This window comes from Ovis canadensis, chromosome 21 (assembly GCF_042477335.2).
Source record: "Ovis canadensis isolate MfBH-ARS-UI-01 breed Bighorn chromosome 21, ARS-UI_OviCan_v2, whole genome shotgun sequence".
Lineage (NCBI taxonomy): Eukaryota > Metazoa > Chordata > Mammalia > Artiodactyla > Bovidae > Ovis > Ovis canadensis.
In genome coordinates, this window is record NC_091265.1 from 37480261 (window position 1) to 37503887 (window position 23627).

Below are 23627 nucleotides of genomic sequence, written 5' to 3' on the forward strand. Positions count from 1 at the left end.
ATTAACAAATGGTTTCCCACTCAGAGCTAGCTAGTTTTGTCTTGGAAAATTACTGACAAGCTACTGTTGCCTAACAGCTTATATCTGGAGAGTCCCTAAATAACAGGATGTTTGGGGAAGGGATAAATTAAAGTCCTTGTTGAGAAATGTGGGCTTAGCATGGGAAGGAAGAAGAAAGAGACTTTGGTAATGTCCAGGAAGATTATAACCCCATTATACTCAGCCAGTGAGGAACCAGGGAGGGATCTTCATACCAGGTAAAAGAGTGCTGCTATGACTGTCCCAGGTGTGCCTGACCACCAGACACCAATCGTGCAAGACTGTCATTAAAAATCTCACTTACTCAGTGCTTCATGCCTCCAAGTCCATCCCTTGGTTTTGGGCTGGTGAGTGTGTTTCTCATATGATTGCCGTTCCCTTCTAAACTTAAAAGAACCTAATTATACGAATGTGGTCATTAAGCAATTGAAACTAACCCTTGAAATATGCTCTCCTGAAAGCACACCAGGCTTTGTCTAACCTCTTGATTCTTTTCCTAGAGAAAAAGACTAGCTCTCTATCTCCAAAACCCCCTCAAAGCAATCCTGTAGGCAAATCAATCAAGAAGATAAACATCTGGAGAGAGAGCCAGGCAATCTGCACACAATGAAGAAGCAGAATCCAACCTCCCGCCTCAGGGATTCATTGATATTCTTCGCCCTCCATTTTTCCCTTTAAAAACTGCCAAGGCTGAGCAGAATCTTTTGAGTTGACCTTTGTACATGAGTCTACCATCTTGCCAGATTGCCAGCTTTTCTGATTAATGCATCTGTCTTTTCTACTGACACTTGCTTCTTGAATTATTGGTATATGAGCACCAAGCAGCTTAAGCTGGGTTTGGTTACAATACCACCTAGATGAGATATATTAAATAGTCAAATATACAGAAGCAGAGAATAGAATGGTAGCTTTGAAAGACTGGGCAAGGGGAAAATGGGGAGTAGCTTTAAACAGGTTTAAAATTTCAGAAATGCATGATGATTAAGCTCTAGAGTTCAGTTTTAGTACAGTGAGCCTAGAGTTAATAATACTGTCTTGTACACTTAAAAATGAAAGGGAGTGAATCTCACGTGAAGTGTTTTTAACACACACACAATGTCAAGACAAAGAAAAAGTAAGTTGATAAATAAGCTATATAATTTCACAGCATGAGCTTCATGAAGGACAAAAACCAGGATCGTGTATTATGGGGGTATGCTATGCTATGCTATACTAAGTCGCTTCAGTCGTGTCCGACTCTGTGCGATCCCATAGACGGCAGCCCACTAGGCTCCTCTGTCTCTGGGATTCTCCAGGCAAAAATACTGGAGTGGGGTGCCATTGCTTTCTCCAATGAATGAAAGTGAAAAGTGAAAGTGAAGTCACTCAGTCGTGCCGGACTCTTAACTGGCCAGGAAAAGTCTCTCTGAAGAGGTGACAATTTAGTTAAGACCTAAGAAATTGCTTTTGAAATATAATACTATAGCTTCAGTATTTTGCTAAATCAGGTTTCAGCTATATTTATCATGTTTTTCTAGAGCAAATGGGTAACTCAGAAGATATGCTAATTCAGAACTGTTTTTTAAAAATTGAAGTGAATTATACTTTATTCAAGAACATACTTCAAAATCCTTAACTCTAAATATAAAATATGTAACATATCCATCAACTAATCTAATCAAGGATATGTTAAAAATAACATAATTCTAGATGCATGTAATTGAAGTAATTAAAATGCAAAATAAAAATGAAGACGCGATTCTGAAGTTATGTTAATGTTCACGTATTTATACATTGGTTTCTGAAATCTACATATTTTGTTGCTTCCTCTTCTTCTATCAATACCTTTTTCAAAAGAAACTTTGGTAGTACTTTTCAAACAACTTGCAAAATGCTTTACCTAACCAGTGAACATTAAAATTATACTGGGAAAAAAGTAAAGAGAATGATTTTCTTTCTCAATGAAGACTTGATTTCTCTGCATTTGAAAAGATTTTGCAATTGTATTGTTGCAATTTAAGAAAGATGCAGTTGAGATTGGAAGAATGAGTAGAAGGTTAACAGATAAGCAGAGGATAAATCTGATTATATATATATATATATATAAAGGAGAAAAAAGGTGGACTAAATACTTGGACTTTTTAGCAAGATCAAGTGCAAATCCAAGGGATTGTTAGAGCTGACTGAAAGAAATGAATACTATTAACTATTCTATGTTAACTAGTAACTATTTCTATGTTACTTTCAAATTTATAGAATAATTTCATGACCTATATCAATCTATCCTTATAATAGCAGTAGATTAATATGCTTTGCCAGTTTCATAGGTAAGACAATTATATCTCAGGAGAAGTGAATTTAATTGGGAAAGACAATATGGTTAGAGATGGGGCATGGGTTTGAATGCAATACTTGTATTTTAATTTCAAAATTCCATCAGTTACATCATTAGCAATTAAAAAGGCATGGACACTTCTTAATCTAAGAGCTTGTTTCTGTAGTGTCTATTTTTGCTATTAAATTTTGTATAGGGAAATAAAAGCTATCTGAGTTTTTTATGATTAATTTAGTTTTATGACTGTAAGTTAGTACACACCAGAGAATTCTTGCAACTTCGCAAGATGCCCAAATAACTAACAAGACTGACATCTATCTTTTTCACTTATGTTCTATATTTATCGATGTTCATGCTTACATCTACTCTATAGGTTATTTTAAATCAAAATCACTTACTATAAAGTATCTTCAGTATTAAACAATTTTTAAAGGGACAAATTCTAAAAAGAGAAGTTACTTCAGATAAATAGAGGATAATAGTTACAAACACTGGAAAAACCAAAAGGCCACAGCAACAATTCAGGGACTGACAGTTGCAGGAAGCTGCTGCAACCACTAGGGACAGAGGCACAAAGGGAGAGGATTATATTACCCTGTGCCGGAAGCAGAAGCTGAGGCTGCCCTGCGAGCTGGAGCCATGATGGCTGGTCACCAAAGGAGCTGTCTGAAGTATGGAGCCATGGAGGAGAAACACCCATTGCCAGAGACGCTGGTAAAGAGTAAAGAGAAAAAGAGAGACACACTCTACCTTCCCCCTTCTGTCTATCCTCCAGTCTCTCCCTGGTATTCCCTAAATAGCCAAAGCTTCCCTGGTGGCTCAGATGGTAAAGCGTCTGCCTACAACGCAGGAGACCCAGGTTCAATCCCTGGGTTGGGAAGATATCTCGAAGAAGGAAATGGCAACCCACTCCAGTACTCTTGTCTGGAAAATCCCATGGATGGAGGAACCTGGTAGGCTACAGTCCATGGGGTCCCAAAGAGTCGGACACAACTGAGTGACTTCACTTTCTTTCTTTCTTTCATTTAGCAAGGGAGATGGAGAAACATGATGGGCAGAACTGAGCTCTCTGCTTTTAAAAGAAGAAGGAGAAGGAGGATGAGGAGAAAATAAAGAAGGTGAGGAAGGCAACACCTAAATAAAGAGATAAACTGAGGCAAGCTTGAGTTTACTGAATCAAATTGAATTGATTCAGGAATAGCAGAAGAATTGCAATTCAGGAAATATGAGCCTATAGCAGGCTACAGGCCTGGAGAATTTCAGGTGGGCAAGGAGTGCAAAGAAGGTAAAATATTAGGTTGGTGCAAACATAATTGCAGTTTGGGACTGTGAATTTTAAATCATTATAACTAGGCTCAAACACATCTTTATTAATCAAAATAAGAACTATTACAATCAACACTTTTTTGCCAAGGAGAAATGTTTGTATGTTCTTGTAGCGTAAAAACCCATGCATTGGGATTCAATGAGTTCTTGGAAAGCATTTCTGTGTCATGCTGGTTGTGGGAGCATCTCTGCAAAAATTGCCAGGATGCTTGAAGAAGTGGTAGCTGTGTGGTGAGAGGTCAGGTAAATATGACAGATGAGGCAAAACGTTGTAGCCAAAACTGTTCCACTTTTGAAGCATTGGTTGTGTGAAGTGTGATCGGTCATTGTCATGGAGAAGAATTGGGCCCGTTCTGTTGAGCATTGCTGGCTTAAGACATTGCAGTTTTCAATGTGTCTCATCAATTTGCTGGTCGTACTTCTCAGATGTAATATTCTCCCTGGGATTCAGAAAGCCATAGTGGATCAGACTGGCAGCAGACCACCAGAAAGAGACCATGACATTTTTATGGTGCAAGTTTGGCTCTATTAAGTGCTTTGGAGCTTCTTCTTTGTCCAACTACTGAGCTGGTCCCACTGGTTGTGATATAAAATTCACAGTTTTTTGTGCACCACAATTAACTGGTTCATTGTTGTTGCACAGAAAGAGCAGAAGACACTTCAAAATGAAGATTTTGTTTGTTTTTTTCAGTCAGTTCATGAAGCACTCACTTATGGAGCTTTTTGCCTTTATAATTTGATTCAAATGCCAAATGACTGTAGAATGGTTGACATTAAGTTCTGTTGTGAGTTGTCTCCACTGCTTTATGATCCATTTTGAACTCAAATAAGAAAATCACTCAAAAGCGCTTCTTGTCTAATAAAATTTCCATAGTCTAAAATAAATATAAATACATGGCAAGCAATGTCATTAGCAAAAAAACATAAAATGAGAAATGTGCATAAAAATGGTGTATAACATAACCACATTTTTTTATTTAAGAATACATTCCAATATCAAACAGCAAAGTTCAAAAATGCAAAATCACAATTACTTTTTCACCGACATAATTCTGACTTATTTGAAAAGACCCTGATGCTGGGAAAGATTGAAGGCAGAAAAAGGGGAGGACAGAGGATGAGATGGTTGGATGGCATCACTAACTCAATGGACATGAGTCTGAGTAAACTCTGGGTGTTGGTGATGGACAGGGAAGCTTGGCATGCTGCAGTCCATGGGGTTGCAAAAAGTCAGACATGACTGAGCAACTGAACTGAACTAAATACATTCAGTGTTAAAGGAGTAAGTTCATTTGTTCAGGATAGGGAGAGACTCTTGGCAGATATTCCCGTGAGGTGATAAATTTTGGTCTCCTCTGAATCAGCTATTTGAATGTCAGGTCCATGAATCAAGGCAAATTGGAAGTGGTCAAACAGGAAATGGCAAGAGTGAACATCGACATTCTCGGAATTAGTGAACTAAAATGGATTGGAATGGGTGAATTTAACTCAGATGACCATTATATCTACTACTGCGGGCAGGAATCCCTGAGAAGAAATGGAGTAGCCATCATGGTCAACAAAAGAGTCTGAAATGCAGAATGATCTCTGTTCGTCTCCAAGGCAAACCATTCAATATCACGACAATCCAAGCCTATGCCCCAAGCAGTAACGCTGAAGAAGCTGAAGTTGAATGGTTCCATGAAGACCTACAAGACCTTTTAGAACTAACACCCAAAAAAGATGTCCTTTTCATTATAGGGGACTGGAATGCAAAAGTAGGAAGTCAAGAAACACCTGGAGTAACCGGCAAATTTGGCCTTGGGGTACGGAATGAAGCAGGGTAAAGGCTAATAGAGGTTTGCGAAGAGAACGCACCAGTCATAGTAAACACTCTCTTCCAACAACACAAGAGAAGACTCTACATGTGGACATCACCAGATGGTCAACACCAAAATCAGATTGATTATACTGTTTGCAGCCAAAGATGGAGAGCTCTATACAGTTAGCCAAAAGAAGACCGGGAGCTGACTGTGGCTCAAATCATGAACTCCTTATTGCCAAATTCAGACTGAAATTGATGAAAGTAGGGAAAACCACTAGACCATTCAGGTATGACCTAAATCAAATCCCTTAGGATTATACAGTGGAAGTTAGAAATAGATTTAAGGGCCTAGGTCTGATAGATAGAGTGCCTGATGAACTACAGACAGAGATACGTGACATTGTATAGGAGATAGGGATCACGACCATCCCCATAGAAAAGAACTGCAAAAAAGCAAAATGGCTCTCTGAGGAGGCCTTACAAATAGCTGTGAAAAGAAGAGAAGCAAAAAGCAAAGGAAAAGAGGAAAGATATAACCATCTGAATGCAGAGTTTTAAAGAATAGCAAGAAGAGATAAGAAAGCCTTCCTCAGTGATCAATGCAAAGAAATAGAGGAAAACAATAGAATGGTAAAGACTACAGATCTCTTCAAGAAAATTAGAGATACCAAGGGAACATTTCATGCAAAAATAGGCTCAATAAAGGACAGAAATGGTATGGACCTAACAGAAGCAGAAGATAAAAGAAGAGGTGGCAAGAATACACAGAAGTTCTGAACATAAAAGAGCTTCACAACCAGGATAATCATGATAGGGTGATCACTCACCTAGAGCCAGACATCCTGGAATGTGAAGTCAAGTGAGCTTTAGAAAGCATCACTATGAACAAAGTTAGTGGAGGTGATGGAATTCGAGTTCAGCTATTTCAAATCCTGAAAGATGATGCTGTGAAAGTGCTGCACTCAATATGCCAGCAAATTTGGAAAACTCAGCAGTGGCCACAAGACTGGAAAAGATCAGTTTTCATTCCAATCTCAAAGAAAGGCAATGCCAAAGAATCCTCAAACTACTGCACAATTGCTCTCATCTCACACGCTAGTAAAGTAATGCTCAGAATTCTCCAAGCCAGGCTTCTGCAATACACGAACCATGAACTTCCTGATGTTCAAGCTGGTTTTAGAAAAGGAAGAGGAACCAGAGATCAAATTGCCAACATCTGCTGGATCATCAAAAAAGCAAGAGAGTTCCAGAAAAATATATATTTCTGCTTTATTGACTATGCCAAAGCCTTTGACTGTGTGGATCACAAGAAATTCTGGAAAAATCTGAGAGAGATGAGACTACCAGACCACCTGACCTACCTCTTGAGAAACCTATATGCAGGTCAGGAAGCAACAGTTAGAATTGGACATGGAACAAAAGACTAGTTCCAAATAGGAAAAAGAGTACGTCAAGGCTGTATATTGTCACCCTGCTTATTTAACTTCTATGCAGAGTACATTATGAGAAATGCTGGACTGGAAGAAGCACAAGCTGGAATCAAGATTGCCAGGAGAAATATCAATAACCTCAAATATGCAGATGACACCACCCTTATGGCAGAAAGTGAAGAGGAACTAAAAAGCCTCTGGATGAAAGTGAAAGAGGAGAGTGAAAAAGTTGGCTTAAAACTCAACATACAGAAAATGAAGATCATAGCATCTGGTCTCATCACTTCATGGGAAATAGATGGGGAAACAGTGGAAACAGTGTCAGACTTTATTTTGGGGCTCCAAGATCACTGCAGATGGTGACTGCAGCCATGAAATTAAGACGCTTACTCCTTGGAAGAAAAGTTATGACCAACCTGGACAGCATATTCAAAAGCAGAGACATTACTTTGCCAACAAAGGTCTGTCTAGTCAAGGCTATGGTTTTTCCATTGGTCATGTATGGATGTGAGAGTTGGACTGTGAAGAAAGCTGAGCACTGAAGAATTGATGCTTTTGAACTGTCGTGTTAGAGAAGACTCTTGTGAGTCCCTTGGACTGCAAGGAGATCCAACCAGTCCATCCTAAAGGAAATCAGTCCTGGGTGTTCATTGGAAGGACTGATGCTGAAGCTGAAACTCCAAATCTTTGGCCACCTCATGCAAAGTGTTGATTCACTGGAAAAGACCCTGATGCTGGGAGGGATTGGGGGCAGGAGGAGAAGAGGACGACAGAGGATGAGATGGCTGCATGGCATCACTGACTTGATGGACATGAGTCTGTGTGAACTCTGGGAATTGGTGATGGACACGGAGGACTGTCGTGCTGTGATTCATGGGGTCACAAAGAGTCGGATGCACCTGAGCAACTGAACTGAACTGAACTGAAGTTCTTAAGAAGATTATTGTTCTGAGGGTGCATGCTGAGATTCTCTATTTCATATCATCTACTTTAAAAAGATGCATAACTGAGAGTGTGAGTTAAGTTCTATTTGGGACAAAATGAGGACTGCAGCCTGGGAGACAGCTCCTCAGATAGCTCTGAGGAACTGCTCCGAAGGCAGGGGTGAGGCGGTGGGTGGGGGAGGTCACTATATATGTGATTTTGGTGAAAGTGGAATACATACAATCAAGCACATATTTTTCCAGATTTCTACTAGTCTTGTGAAGCTGATGCGTTATGAGGAGCAGTCATCACCATGAAGGATTTTTAGTGTTTTTCTGGATACAAGAATTGGGCTCATAAAATTGGTTTCTGAAAATATCTGAGTATCTGAAGACCTGTCCTGCCAGTTTTTCCCAGAGCACAGAGTACCTCATTTGTGCTTTCACCCTGAACTCCTTTCAGGAGTATTGAAGGTCAGCAGCTGCAGCAGCACAAAATCGCATCCTTACAGAGGTAGATGGCAAGCACCCATGGCTAGTGCCAATCTGTAGCTGAAAATATCATCTGGTGTCTCACTTTAGATTGAAATCCTGACACCAGGAGAAGAGGAGGAGAAAGAGTAAGCAAAGGAGAACTGGAGGAGAAAGTTGAGGGTGGGGAAGGGGGAGGAAGAGACAACAGCAGAAGAAGGGAGCAGTGAGGAATGGATATGAGGAAAAGATCAGACAAATGTGGACTATTATGACATCCAGATATAAGCATTTATGGAGTTAAAATTCTTTAACTGATATTCTTCTGGACTTCTATTTCCTTTTCTTTCTAGTCCATTTCCCAGTTTTATTGAGAAATAATTGATATATATTACTGTATACATTTAAGGCACACACCATAATGGCTTGAAATTTTATATACATTGTAAAATGAATAGCACAGCAGGTTCAGCTGATATTCACCTTTTCATATTGATAAATAAAAAGAAGAGAAAAACAGTTCTTACAATGAGATTTCTTAGGATTGACCCTCAATAAGTTACACAGTACTATTTGATACACTCATGATGCTGTACTTAATAATGAGTATTGTTTACATTACAACCAGAAGTTTGTATATTTTGACCATCTTTCTCCATCTCTGGTAACCACAAGACAGACCTTTTTTTCTATGAATTTGGTTTTTGGGTTTGTTTTTCAATGTCACATATATGTGAGATCATACAGTATTTTCCTTCTTCTGGCAGACTAATTTTATTTAGCATAATGCTTTCAGGTACATCTATGTTGCAACTAGGGTTTTCTTATTTTTTGATGGTTGGATAATATTCCATTATAATATTCATAAGAATATGATTTATAATTAAAGTGAAAGTGAAAGTTGCTCAGTCATGTTTCACTTTGCAATCTCATGGACTCTAGCCTGCCAGACTCCTGTATCCATGAAATTCTCCAGGCCAGAATACTGGAGTGGGTAGCCTATCCCTTCTCTAGCGGATTGAACTGGGGTCTCCTTCATTGCAGATGGATTCTTTACCAGCTGAGCTATCAGGGAAGACCATAATTAACATAAGAACTATATATTCCTTAAAGGCTGAAAGATTTTACCTTTGAAATGTTAAGGAAGAGTTTTTTGACAAATTTCTAAATTATTTTTAAGATTTTGGTCCAATTTAATTTTCTAAATCTCATTGAGTAGGTTTCTATTTCCTAAAAATACATAGATTTGACTCACATGTAGATTCAACAGCTCATTCTTAATGATTTAGAAAAAAATTGTACATAAGATTTAATTTTGCAATAAAGTCTTTTGAAGCATTGCTATCTTCTTGAACAGTGTAGAAACTGGAATAGAACATATTTGACATACAAAATTTCTTATCCAGTATATTAAAGAATCAATTTTAATTTCTTCTTTGAATACAGTCTCCTATCTAGGGTTAACAAACCACACTGGTATTCTAATACATCACAGTTACTAAGGGTATGTTGTGCCTACAAAATTGAATTTTATCCTGTAGTGGCCTGAAACTTAATGGTCCCACACATATCTAGTCAGGAAAGTTGCTATCTTTTAAAATTAGTAGTTCAATATCTACCTAAAGCCTCTAAAGAATAAAGCTTATGCTCAGAACCCTGGGCCTTTTACTTTTCCTGAGACCCAATATTTGCAGTCCTGCTTCTATGGAAACAGTGTATATCTCATCTTTTACAAAGTAGGGTGTCTTAAACCACAATCTCTTCTAAAAAATATCACAGGGGTTAAGATTTAAAGTCTTTTTACCATGCATATATATATATATATATATATATATATAAATGTAACTGCATTGGAAATATAGGCTGCAAACTACCAAGGGGGGGATCTGTGCAAATAAGCACCAATAAAGCTTAAATTTTTCATTAAGATTTAAATTTTTTTTCTTTAAGATTTAAATTTAAGATTTAAGTTTGTATTAGTTTGTTCTTTGAAATTTCACAGTATATTTCTTAAAGTGTCTGGCTAATGCCCCAGTTGGTAGTTTCTTTGACTTTCCACTTCAAAACTACAAGCCTCTTTACCACTAACAACACCCCGCGAGAGCAGTTGCTGTTTGTCACTCAGTCATGTCCAACTCTTTGCAATCCCATGGATTGCAGCTCTCCAGGCTTCCCTGTCCTTCAGAATTTCCCAGAATTTACTCAGACTCATGTTCATTGAGTCGGTGATTCTATCCAACCATCTCATTCTCTGTCATCCCCTTCTCCTCCTGCCTTCAACCTTTCCCCAAAATGAAGGTCTTTTCCAATGAGTTGACCGAAATACTTGAGCTTCAGCTTCAGCATCAGTCCTTCCAATGAATATTCAGGGTTGATTTCCGTTAGGATGACTGGTTTGATCTCTTTGCTGTCCAAGGGACTCTCAAGAGTCTTCAGCACCACAGTTGGAAAACATCAGTTCTTCAGCACTCAGCTTTTTATATGTCCAGCTCTCACATCCATACATGACTACTGGAAAAACCATAGCTTTGACTAAATGGACTTCTGTCAGCAAAGTATGTCTCTGCTTTTTAATACGCTGTCTGGTCTTGTCATTGCTTTTCTTTCAAGGAGCAAGCATCTTTTAATTTCATGGCTGCAGTCACCATCTGCAGTGATTTTAGAGCCCAAGAAAATAAAGCATAAGAGCATAGAGACCTTTAAAATGAAAGGCCTACAGAACAGCTCCTAAAGGAAATCAACCCTGAATGTTTACTGGAATGGCTGATGCTGAAGCTCAAGCTCCAATAATTTGGCCACCTGATGCAAAGAGCCAACTCACTGGAAAAGATCCTGGTGCTGGGAAACTTTGAGGGCAGGATGAGCAGGGGACAATAGAGGATGAGGTGGTTGCATGGCATTATTAACTCAATGGATATGAGTTTGAGCAAACTCAGGGAGATAGGGAAGGACAGGGAAGCCTGCCATGTTGCAATTCATGGAGTCAAAAAGAGTCAGATACAGTTTAGTCATTGAATAATAACAAAAACAGAAAAGCAACCAAATCAAATGATCATTTTTGGAAACATTTCTAAAGGAAACCTAGAGGATAGAGAGCAGGGCTCTGTACATCCAATTTCTCCTCCCAAATTTATAAATTAGGCAAGTTTCTTTTGCAGGACTGCCTGGGTAACAAAAGGATAGTAAGTAGGATAGTGAGAAGCAAGAAGTATTATATTAATGAATATTATTTATGCAAAGAAACATGAGGAATAGGAAAGAAACATCTCTCCCTAACAAACTAGAGCAATAACATCATTGTTTAAAGGAGTTTTACAATATATATATATATATATATATATATGATGAAATATCAAAATTGCATTAAAATAAAATTTAGTCACACTAACAGGAGACAAACAAATGTTCAACCGATTAAGTTAAAAAGGCAGGGTATACTTCATCACTCTCTAATGCATTTCATTTTGTTTCTTTATAGACTTTGTCACTAACTGTTTTGCTCAAGTGTCATTCAAGAAGGATCCCTGAGGATATATTCTGAAGTATCTTGTTCACCTGAGACTGTCTAACTGTTGTGCAAACATAGTCATTAAACAAGAGTAAAAATTGAAGAGACAAAAATAGCCAAGAACAACATTTAAGGACAATGTTAAAATTGTAAAGCAAAAAAAATAAAACGCAAATGTTCAGATCAAAGGGGCCAGTGAAGGCTGAACTGGTGGATAAAACACCTTCACAGTCACATGATACTTAGAATATCAAAGACAAATGATCCTAAAAGCTTTTACCAAAACCAAAACAGATTACCTCAGAAGAATAAGGAATGATTTGACCAAATTTCTAATCAACAGCACCACATACTAGACAACAAAGGAGGATCAGCTTTTAAATTTTGATGAATGATGACCTAAACAAAGTCTTCACAAGGTGCCAAACCCTGTTATAAAAGCTCTAAGCATACAACTTATTTAATCCTGTGTGTTAGATGCCATTAAAACCCCATCTCTCAGATGAGGATTTGGAAGCACAGAGAAGAAAGGTAACTTTATCAAGTTGCAGAGTGTTGATTCTGGTGTTTGACCACTAGACTTCTGGTTCACAGTTCTGGTCTCTAATCTATTTTCCACCGAGCTGTTGCTGTTCAGTTACTAAAGCCGTGCCCAATTCTTTGTGGACCCAAGGACTGCAGCACTGAGGGTTCTCCTGTCCTTCCCTGCCTCCCAGAGTTTTCTCATACCCATGTCCATTGAGTCACTGCACTGCATATCAAGTATGAGAACAAAACAGAGACATCTTCATTATTAAAGAACTCAGACTTTACTTCTTACATACTCATCTTTTGGAAAAAAGTGAATAGTCCAATCAATTAACCAATCAGCCAAACAGAAACAATTAAAAACTCTAAAAATAAAGACATAAGTTCTTGGAAACAATATGTTCAATTTAAAAGAGTATGAAGAAAAGTTCCATAATTTAACTGGAAACTGGCTTAGAGATCAAATGGGCTAGATTAGAGCTTGAGAACAGGACTTCAGGAAGGACAATTCAGAAATAAAGCAGATGTAATCAAATGTGTGATACATATAAGAGAAAAAGTAATCGTATATCTATGATAAAGGCATTTACTATATAAAAAGATGAAAGAAAAGAAAGGCAAAAACAAATGCCAGGAGAAATAAAACAAAGATAACCTAACAAAATCTAGATACAAATATCAAGCTAAATTGTTCTATAATTTAGAATAATTGATTAAAAAGACAAATTTTTCACTCTTGTAATGTCATTCTTTAAATGATACCAACTAGAAACATTAATTAACATTTCTTTCTATTGGTCCAATTATAACTCTTTGTTCTGTAATGAACCATAGTTTTTAAATTATAGTAGTAGCAGCAGCAGCAGCATAAATACTATTGTTTTAATAATTTGTAATGAGTAGAAATGCAAATTGAATATTTCAAAGACCTAAAAAATAACAACACTTGAATAAAAGTTTAGGTGATTTGAAAGCAAATTGACTAAATCAACAATATAATTACTACAAATATTACACACAGTTTTTTTTTTTACAAAGACTACAGTATTTGTACTGTACTATATTTGTACAAATACTACAGTATTTGTAAAGAAAAAAAACCCTGTGTGTAATATTTATAGTAGTTAAATTGTTGATTTAGTCAATTTGCTTTGAAATTACCTAAACTTTTATTCAAGTGTTAAATTATTTTTTAGGTCTTTGAAATATTCAATTTTCATTCCTACTCATTACAAATTATTAAAATATGAGTAGCCTATTTAGGTATTCCTATAAAAGGAGAACAGGGATTTAAACTTAAATATCTTTAAGAACTCTATTTTAACATTATGTTACTAAAAATTCACACTTCAAACAAGCAGCATCTGTAGATTTGACAAGCATTGAGTGCAGAAGTTGACAAATGGATGTAATTCTGGAAAGCAAAGTAATGTGTTACCTGTTATACTGAACTAAAATTAAGCAAAATTGGTTGCTGAATAGCAACAGAATGTGAATTGGTTATTTCAATGATGCATGGATTCAACTAAGTATAAGAAGTAAGAATATTGGCCATTTTTAAGTGATAGAGATGATTTAGCAAATGCTTGCAAATTGCTACTAGAATTCGCAGTAGAACATTGAATAGCTCCACTTCAGTGACAAATGTGAAATTAATTTAGCCTTGCAAAGAATTGTATAAAACTGTTAAACCATCAAATTTCTTTCCACCATGTATTTGGACTGAATAGACTCATAATTAATTATATCACTGCTTTCTCCTCTTGCTTGCTACATTATCAATAATAATATCTACTTATAACAAATAAACACTTCTTAGATCACAGCCTTGATTTGCTGAAAGGGCTTGCATAACTTGATGAAGCTATCGGCCATGAGGAAGACCCTGATTCTCAGAAAGATTGAAGGCAAAAGGAGATGAGGGCCGCAGAGAATAAGATGATTAGATAGTATCACAAACTCAATGGACACGAATTTGAGCAAACTTTGGGAGACAGAGAAGGATAGAGGAGCCTGGCATGCTGTGGTCCATGGAGTTGCAAAGGGCCGGACACTACTAACAACTGAACAACGACAAATAACAAATGCATGGGAAATTCATGAAGAAACAAAGGAAAGATACAAAACCTTTTTTAAACTTTCACTTTGCACTTGTTTTTTCATTTGTATAATATAATGAAGGATGGATAACACTAATGTTACTTCTTTTACAGGACTATGTTGTAGATTGAATTAATTTGTGTATACCAATCATTTAGAAAAGAGGCTCTCACGCAGAGCAAGCACTGTGTATTTGTTAGTTAGCACTGAACAATTCATCAAAATCTCTTGAACTTTTGAATCATAACAGCCTCTTGACTATTATTTCCAGTAGAAGTTCATAAATAAGTACCAAGATAAAGTACTCAAAGCGTATTGATCTTAAGGCATAACCTTGGAGATTATTTTTGTCTTGGCTAAATTTCTAATGCAAGTTTATTATCAAATGATTTCTTCTTTTCCCCACTTGTATTCTACTCCATCACCTTCATCCCATCAATATAAACAAATTTTGTTATTGAAGACTTTGTTGGTGTAGGATATGGTTAATGATGTTTTAAGAGTATTTAGTCCTTCTGATTTTTTCTTCTCTTTCTTAGCGTAGTTCTTTTACTCAGCAAGTCTAATAAACTTTTGTTCTATTTTTTTCTCAAAGTATTCAACCTAACATATTTTCCCTGGGGCAGGACTCATTCAAAAGTAATTTGGTTTCTAAAATAATATTATTTGATCTTGCTTCTTACTAAACACAGTATAGTCAGTACAGTCAAGATAAATGTATTAAGTTGTGCAATATTTTTCATGGAGATTTCTCTTAATCTTAATTCATAGCTTTATTATCTGTTCATTTTTCTTAATAATTAAAAATGCCATGTCCTATATTGTAGATTGCAGTTTCAAAACCTTAATAGATAGATTATAATGTTTATGCATAGGTTATTCTCAATAGGTAACTTCTGGATGCATTCACACAATCCTTTATGTTTTTATATTATCAAGAGTATCTAGAGTGCTTAGGTGAAATGAGAAGATAATGTTTCAATAGATTTTCACATTTTTCCAATCTACCCTAACACATTCATTTTAAGGCCTAATCCTAGTAACATCTCCATTTCTCAAGCTGTTTCAAAATAGCTATGTGTTATTGACATTATTTTCTAAGTGAGAAAGAAAATTAGTTGGATATTTTCAACTTTGCTATATACCTTCAAGCTATTCCCAAAAGAGGAGTTTTGATTGAAAGCTCAGTTGCTAATGAAGTTAAAAAATTTCTCTTTTGAAAAAAATTTCATCTTATTTCATTACTTATTTTAAAATAAACCATAAATGATTTATTCTTTTTCATGTGTTTTTAAATTATTTATTTCTACATTGTAAACATAATCTCTATTTTACCTGTATTAATTTTGCTTTTGAAAACAAATAATTCATTTAACTATAATAGGAATTAATTATTTACAAAGCTTGAATTATTGTAATCCCTAATAGAGATAAGGCCCTTTTCCCACAATGCCTGTAGTTCTTTGCACAAAGATTTATTTTTTCAAAAAACTATGAAATTCTTAGGTATTTTATACCAGAAATATAAGCAAAAGGCTTAAAAGAGAATGTATAGATAAGTCGTGATAAAATGTTTATGCTTATAATATATCATAGGGCTTTATCTTAAAAAGAAAAAAGTGTATAGGAAAAGACTCACTACATTTACAGCTGCCACTCATTTTGGACTAAAATCCTGCTGATATGAAGGTGAACACAAATCAGACTACAACAAATGGTATATATGTGATGTTTCCATAAAATCAAAGTGCTAAAAGAGTACTTAAAATATTTCATCTGAAACCACTTCCATGCATATTAAAATAAAAACATATTCAAGGCCAAAATTTATATTTATTTTTATATATAACTTTTCATATAAAATGTTCTCAATTTGAGTTTTTTAACAACAGAGTCTGTGCCATATTCGTTTTTGTTCCCTAAGTGTGTCTTATGGGGAGAATAAATCATAGCACATCAAAGTAGTCACTGTCTTTTATGGTTAGAAACAGAGTTAGAGATAAAATGTTCATGATCTCTAGTCTCTGCTATTGTCATTTTCAAAAAAAATATTTTTTTCATCTTTTTGTCTTCTTTAGCATAGATAACCTCAGGTCCCTTGTAACTTACTTCTCTACTATCTGATTGACTTTGAACCTTGGGACTGTTTGTGCCACTGATAAGTTCAAGGAGCATGCCATTGAATAAAATATTCAAGAAAGATATGATTTTGAATTACCCTGTCTCTTTTTTTAATCCATTCATGTTAATATTCTCATTTGGGATGTTGAGACTGTTTACTCTCAGTTTCTTTTGATCCCCAGATAATCTCTGCAAATACACGTGAACCTAATACATATTCAACAAATAACTGAATCTCCAAACACTTCAGTTTGATAATCTCATAAAACTTTCTTTATCTGGTAAAATTTCCCTCCTTTAAAGTAGAGAAATGGGTCACATTAGCAAGATAGTGTACCTACTTGTTCCCAGAGCATCAATTGCCCGCATGTTATTCTGCCACGGTGATGCTTGCATTTTCCTTCTATGACATAGGATGGCTTCCTTTGGGAAAAATATAGATCTGCAACTGTGATGGAATCAAGGAAGCCTTTCACATGAGTGACAACACAAGACAGCCAAGTACACAGCAAGGCAGCCAAATCAGTTACGGAGCTGGAGTTGTTGCTCACTTGGGGCAGCACAAACCTGAAACGGAAGCAAGCAAAAACTGAGAAGTGGAATAAAGGTGTAGGATCTAGAAGAGAGAAGTTTCTCCTCTTTCCTTCTATCACCTGCTCATTTTAAGTTTTCTTCTCACAACGTTGCTTACTTCAGACCTGAGACTTGCAAAACTTTCTAGACAATTATGCGACCATAAGGTCAAAATACTCTGCACAGCATTTTATGATCTTGGTATTCTGGCCCCAACCTGTCTTCCTGCTAGAACATCAAGCACACAGCAACAGCTTGAGTATTATTATTAGATAGCATAAGCTGTTATTTCCCATGTTAACATCAATGCTTTGTTTAGTCATATGGAAAAATCTTTCTATTGTGATCTGTGCCTGTTCAATGCCCTTCTGAAATACTTCTTGATCATCAATAGTTGCCTAACTCAGATCGCTAAAACCAAGCAGTAACTTCAGTATAAAAATGTAAATATGTAAATAAGCTTTTCATTTTTAATGCAAAAACAACAAATTTTACATTTAGAAGCTATGGAAATTTTAAAAATAATTTCTTTAGGATACCAAGAGAATAGGATATTTAGAATAATTAATTCTATAAATATTTACTCAGTCATGCCCGACTCTTTGTGACCCCTTGGACTGTAGTTTACAAGGCTCCTCTGTCCATGGAATTTTCCAGGCAAGAGTACTGGAGTGGGTTGCCATTTCCTTCTCCAGGGGATCTTCCCTACCCAGGGATCGAACCCAGGTCTCCCGCATTGAGGGCAGACACTGTACGGTCTGAGGCACCAGGGAAGCACAACTAAACTCTTACTATGTATTAAAGACTAAAGTGTTAGTTGCTCAGTTATGTCTGACTCTGTGCGACCCCGTGGACTGTAGCCCACCAGGCTCCTCTGTCCATGGGGACTCTCCAAGCAAGAATACTGGAGTAGGTTGTCATTTCCTTCTCCATCAGATTTTCCTAACCCAGGGATGGAACATGCATCTCTTACGTCTCCTGCATTGGCAGGTGGGTTCTTTACCACTATCACCACCTGGGTAGTCTCATTGTGTATTAAAGACTATGACAAATCAACTAATCCTCATGATCAGTGAACTAGATGACAGGGTAGTGAAAATCATACAAGTGGAATAGAAAAAAAAATTTAAATGAAGACAGTTTAAGATACCTATGAAATAATATCCAGTGTACTAATATTTACATTATGTGGGTCCCAGAAGAAGAAATGGAGAGAAAGGTGCAGAGAAGAAAACTGAATGCATAATAGCTGAGAACCTCCCAACCTAAGAAGGGACACAGACATCCAAGTCCAGAATCGCAGAGATTCCCAAATAAGATCATCCTAAAGAGGACCACACAGAGAAACATAATTAAAATGGTGTAAGTTAAAGATAAAGAGAAACTATTAAAAGCAGCAAAGAAGAAGCAACAAATTACATGCAGAGGAACTCCCATAAGACTATCAGTTGACCTTTCAGTAGAAACTGTGCAGGCCAGAAGGTCAAATATATTTAAAGTGATGAAAAGGAAAAACCTACAACCAAGAATACCTACTCTATCAAGCAAGCCTTTCATTCACATTTGAAGGAGACTTATAGACAAGCAAAATTAAGAGTTCAGCATCGCCAAACTAGCTTTATAAGAAGTGTAAAAAGGATTTCTCTAAATAGAAAAAATATCAAACTGGAAATACGAAAATTATAAAAGCAAACACTTACGAAGCTATTCAGTTCAGTTCAGTCGCTCAGTCCTGTCCAACTCTTTGCGACCCCATGAATCGCAGCACGCCAGGCCTCCCTGTCCATCACCATCTCCCAGAGTTCACTCAGACTTACTTCCATCGAGTCAGTGATACCATCCAGCCATCTCATCCTCTGTCATCCCCTTCTCCTGCCCCCAATCCCTCCCAGCATCAGAGTCTTTTCCAATGAGTCAACTCTTCGTATGAGGTGGCCAAACTACTGGAATTTCAGCTTTTGCATCATTCCTTCCAAAGAAATGCCAGGGCTGATCTCCTTCAGAATGGACTGATTGGATCTCCTTGCAGTCCAAGGGACTCTCAAGAGTCTTCTCCTACACCACAGTTCAAAAGTATCAATTCTTTGGCGCTCAGCTTCCTTCACAGTCCAACTCTCACATCCATATATGACCACTGGAAAAACCATAGCCTTGACTAGGCAGACGTTTGTTGGCAAAGTAGTCTCTGCTTTTCAATATGCTATCTAGGTTGGTCATAACCTTTCTTCCAAGGAGTAAGCATCTTTTAATTTCATGGCTGCAGTCACCATCTGCAGTGATTCTGGAGCCCCCCAAAATAAAGTCTGACACTGTTTCCACTGTTTCCCCATTTATTTGCCATGAAGTGATGGGACCAGATGCCATGTCTTCATTTTCTGTATGGTGAGCTTTAAGCCAGCTTTTTCACTCTCCTCTTTCACTTTCATCAAGAGGATTTTTAGTTCCTCTTCACTTTTTAGTTCCTCTTCACTTCTGCCATAAGGGTGGTGTCATCTGCATATCTGAGGTTACTGATATTTCTGTCAGCAACCTTGATTCCAGCTTGTGCTTCTTTCAGCCCAGCATTTTCCATGATATACTCTGCATATAAGTTAAATAGGTTGAAAATATACAGCCTTGACATACTCCTTTCCCTATTTGGAACCAGTCTGTTGTTCCATGTCCAGTTCTAACTATTGCCTCCTGTCCTGCATACAGATTTCTCAAGAGGCAGGTCAGGTGGTCTGCTATTCCCATCTCTTTCAGAATTTTCCACAGTTTATTGTGATCCACACAGTCAAAGGCTTTGGCGTAGTCAATACAGCAGAAATAGATGTTTTTCTGGAACTCTCTTGCTTTTTCCATGATCCAGTGGATGTTGGCCATTTGCTCTCTTGTTCCTCTGCCTTTTCTAAAACTAGCTTGAACATCTGGAAGTTCATGGTTCACGTATTGCTGAAGCCTGGCTTGGAGAATTTTGAGCATTACTTTACCAGCGTGTGAGGTGAGTGCAATTGTGCGATAGTTTGAGCATTCTTTGGGATTGCCTTTCTTTGGGATTGGAATGAAAACTGACCTTTTCCAGTCCTGTGGCCACTGCTGAGTTTTCCAGATTTGCTGGCATATGAGTGCACTAGACCATTCAGGTATAACCTAAATCAAATCCCTTAGGATTATACAGTGGAAGTGAGAAATAGATTTAAGGGCCTAGATCTGATAGACAGAGTGCCTGATGAATTATGGACAGAAGTTTGTGACATTGTACAGAAGACAGGGATCAAGACCATCCCCATGGAAAAGAAATGCAAAAAAGCAAAATGGCTGTCTGAGCAGTCCTTACAAATAGCTGTGAAAAGAAGAGAAGCAAAAAGCAAAGAAGAGGAAAGATATAAGCATCTGAATGCAGAGTTCCAAAGAATAGCAAGGAGAGATAAGAAAGCCTTCCTCAGCGATCAATGCAAAGAAATAGAGGAAAAGAACAGAATGGGAAAGACTAGAGATCTCTTCAAGAATATTAGAGATATCAAGGGAACATTTTATGCAAAGATGTGATCAATAAGGGACAGAAATGGTATGGACCTAAAAGAAGCAGAAGATATTAAGAACAGGTGGCAAGAATACACAGAAGAACTGTATAAAAAAGATCTTCATGACCCAGGTAATCACAATGGTGTGATCACTCACCTAGAGCCAGTCATCCTGGAATGTGGAGTCAAGTGGGCCTTAGAAAGCATCACTATGAACAAAGCTAGTGGAGGTGATGGAATTCCAGTTGAGCTATTTCAAATCCTGAAAGAAGATGCTGTGAAAGTGCTGCATTCAATACGAAGCTATTAGGAAGGTTAAAAGAAAAAAGCTGAATTGCTGTTAAAACTAGGGGAAGCCATCATATTTAGTTAGTGCCTGTTCTGTCAAATGTGAAAAAAGTCACAATTTTAAAAAATTTATTCTCATGAAAACCTTTGAAATGAGCTATAAATCATTTTTCTTATGTAGGAGAAATTTGAAAGAGAAAATGCTAAGTGCTAATCCATAATAGTTTAGTAATGGAACTGGAATTCAAACCGACATTATTGTTACATCGCATTCCCTCTAAAATTCATAAGCTAAAGTCTTGACCCCAGCATCACAGGATGGAACTTAATTCGGAAATAGGGTCCTTGCAGATGTAATTAGTTAAGCTGATGTCATACTGGAGCAAAGTGAGTCCCTAATTCAACACGGCCTATATCATCATAAAAAGAGGAGATCTGAACACAGAACAGAGACCGAACAAACACGCATGTAGAAGAGATGATGTGAAGAGGCACAGAATGCCTTGGGAACAGCAAGGCAGACCCTGGGCTAATGTGCCTGCATGCCAGGATGCCAGTGATTTCCAGCAAACCATGAGAAGCCAGGAGAGACCTGCAGATCAGCTTGCCCCTATGAATTGTAGAGACTAGTTTTGCCAACTGGGCCCCCTAGCTGCTGCTAGTGGTAAAGAACCCCCCTGCCAATGCAGGAGACATAGGAGACACAGGTTCAATCCCTGGATCAGGAAGGTGCCCTAGAGGATGACATGGCAACCTATTCCAGTGTTCTTGTTTGAGGAATCCCATGGACAAAGGAGCCCAGTGAGCTACAGTCTATAGGGCTGCAAAAGAGTCATACACAACTGAAGTGATTTAGCACTCGTGCTCTCAACTCTTCCAACATCTTGATCTGGGTCTTCTAACCACCAGAATGGTGAGAAAATATATTTCTGTTGTTTAAGCCACATAATCTGTAATATTCTGTCACAACTATCACACCCATGTCTCTAAAATGTATAATTTCCACATCTCTAATTATTTTCCCTCAAGCCACTTCCCTTTTAAACTTCATTTATATCACAAATATTTTCATAGAATACAGTGTGACTGTATCCTAAACATATCTAGTTTCACAGAAAATGAGCCAATAAATACCTATTATTGAAAGAGTTTTAGAAAAGAGACTGTTTTAGCAAAGGTACCTAAAAAATCCTCGTCCTTAGTACTAACAAAGGGTACGAGCTCATCTTTTCTGCACGCTTGGTCATTACTGTCTTTTAAGAGTTGTCCTTTGTATAAAGGGTCTAGAAACCCTGGAGCTAGATTCTCCAGAACTCACTGATGCATGATTCCAGTACCAATAACAGGGACTCTCAGATCTGGAAAGTTAAAAGGAAAGCAAGAACTTCCCTGCCATAGAAATCACAGACCACCCTAGATTTTATCAGGCCTGGTATGTTGCATTAACTTCTGGGCCCTGGCCCATGAATTTCACCTTTTCCAGATCTGTATGTCTGTCCAATACTTTGGCCACCTGATGCGAAGAGCTGACTCATTTCAAAAGACCCTGATGCTGGGAAAGATTGAGGGCAAGAGGAGAAGGGGACTCCAGAGGATGAGATGTTTGGATGGCAATGCCAACTCAATGGACATGGGTTTGGGTGGACTCTGGGAGTTGGTGATGGACAGGGAGGCCTGGCTTGCTGCGGTTCATGGAGTCGCAAAGAGTCAGACATGAATGAGCGACTGAACTGAACTGAACTGAACTGAACTGATGTCTGTCTGAAATAGTCCTACATGACCTGTTTAGGGAGGAGCAACATTTAGATCCTATTACTGAGACTAACATTTACTGATGCTCATTCTGAATGTTCAAGTAGACTTCCCAAAGAAGAAAAATGAAAGTGTTAGTTGCTCATTCATGTCTGACTCCTTATGACCCCGTAGACTATAGCCCACCAGGCTCTTCTCTCCTGGAATTCTCCAGTCAAGAATACTGGAGTGGGTAGCCATTCGCTTTTCCAAAGGAGTTCCTGTGATAAATCTACTTAAATATTCTAGAGTGGTTTCCATTTTCCTGACTGAATCCTGTCTGTTAAAGTGACAAAGATGTGCAGAATATTTTTTTTTTCCTGGTGAGCTTCCACTTTGAGAATCTTATCACTGTGAATGCAGAAATAAGATGTAATTTCAAGAGATAGAAATACATATTTTTCTTATACTCAGAAGGCATTTTAACTGAGAAAGACTACACTTTCGCACCTAGAAGTGAGTCTCACACTCACTTCCTACCTGAGGTATTAAAAAACAGAAAGAAAAAACTCCAACCACAGTGACTTTATGGAAGTACGGGTGTCCAGACAATCCATTCTAGCCTCTGTATCAGTTTCTTACATGTAATACCTGGCTCTTTCCTCTTATGGTAGCAAATATAGGTTGCTTAAATTCACATGACCTTTCTTTAAACTGCCTCGTAAATGTATACACTTGTGATTTTTAATTACATTCTCATCTTTTTCTCTTTCCAATCCCAAATTATCTGTTGTCAATTAACTCTAGACATTTTTCCAATCAATATGATAAAGCATATGTTCCAAGGGGAGGATAAATATTCATATAACGCCCAGCTAAAAAAAACAATTCAAACTTAGTTACTGCCATATTAAAGTAACTTATATGATTTTTGAGTTTGCCTCTGAGAAAGACACATATAGTAA

At 37.3% G+C, this 23627-nt stretch overlaps 1 non-coding gene across 1 annotated transcript; it reads left to right on the plus strand.

Moving 5' to 3' along the window:
• Positions 1 to 3161: 3161 nt before the first annotated feature.
• TRNAC-ACA (transfer RNA cysteine (anticodon ACA)) lies at positions 3162 to 3233 on the plus strand. Its single transcript has one exon. It is a non-coding gene; the product is annotated as a tRNA-Cys (tRNA).
• The last annotated feature ends 20394 nt before the right edge of the window (positions 3234 to 23627 follow it).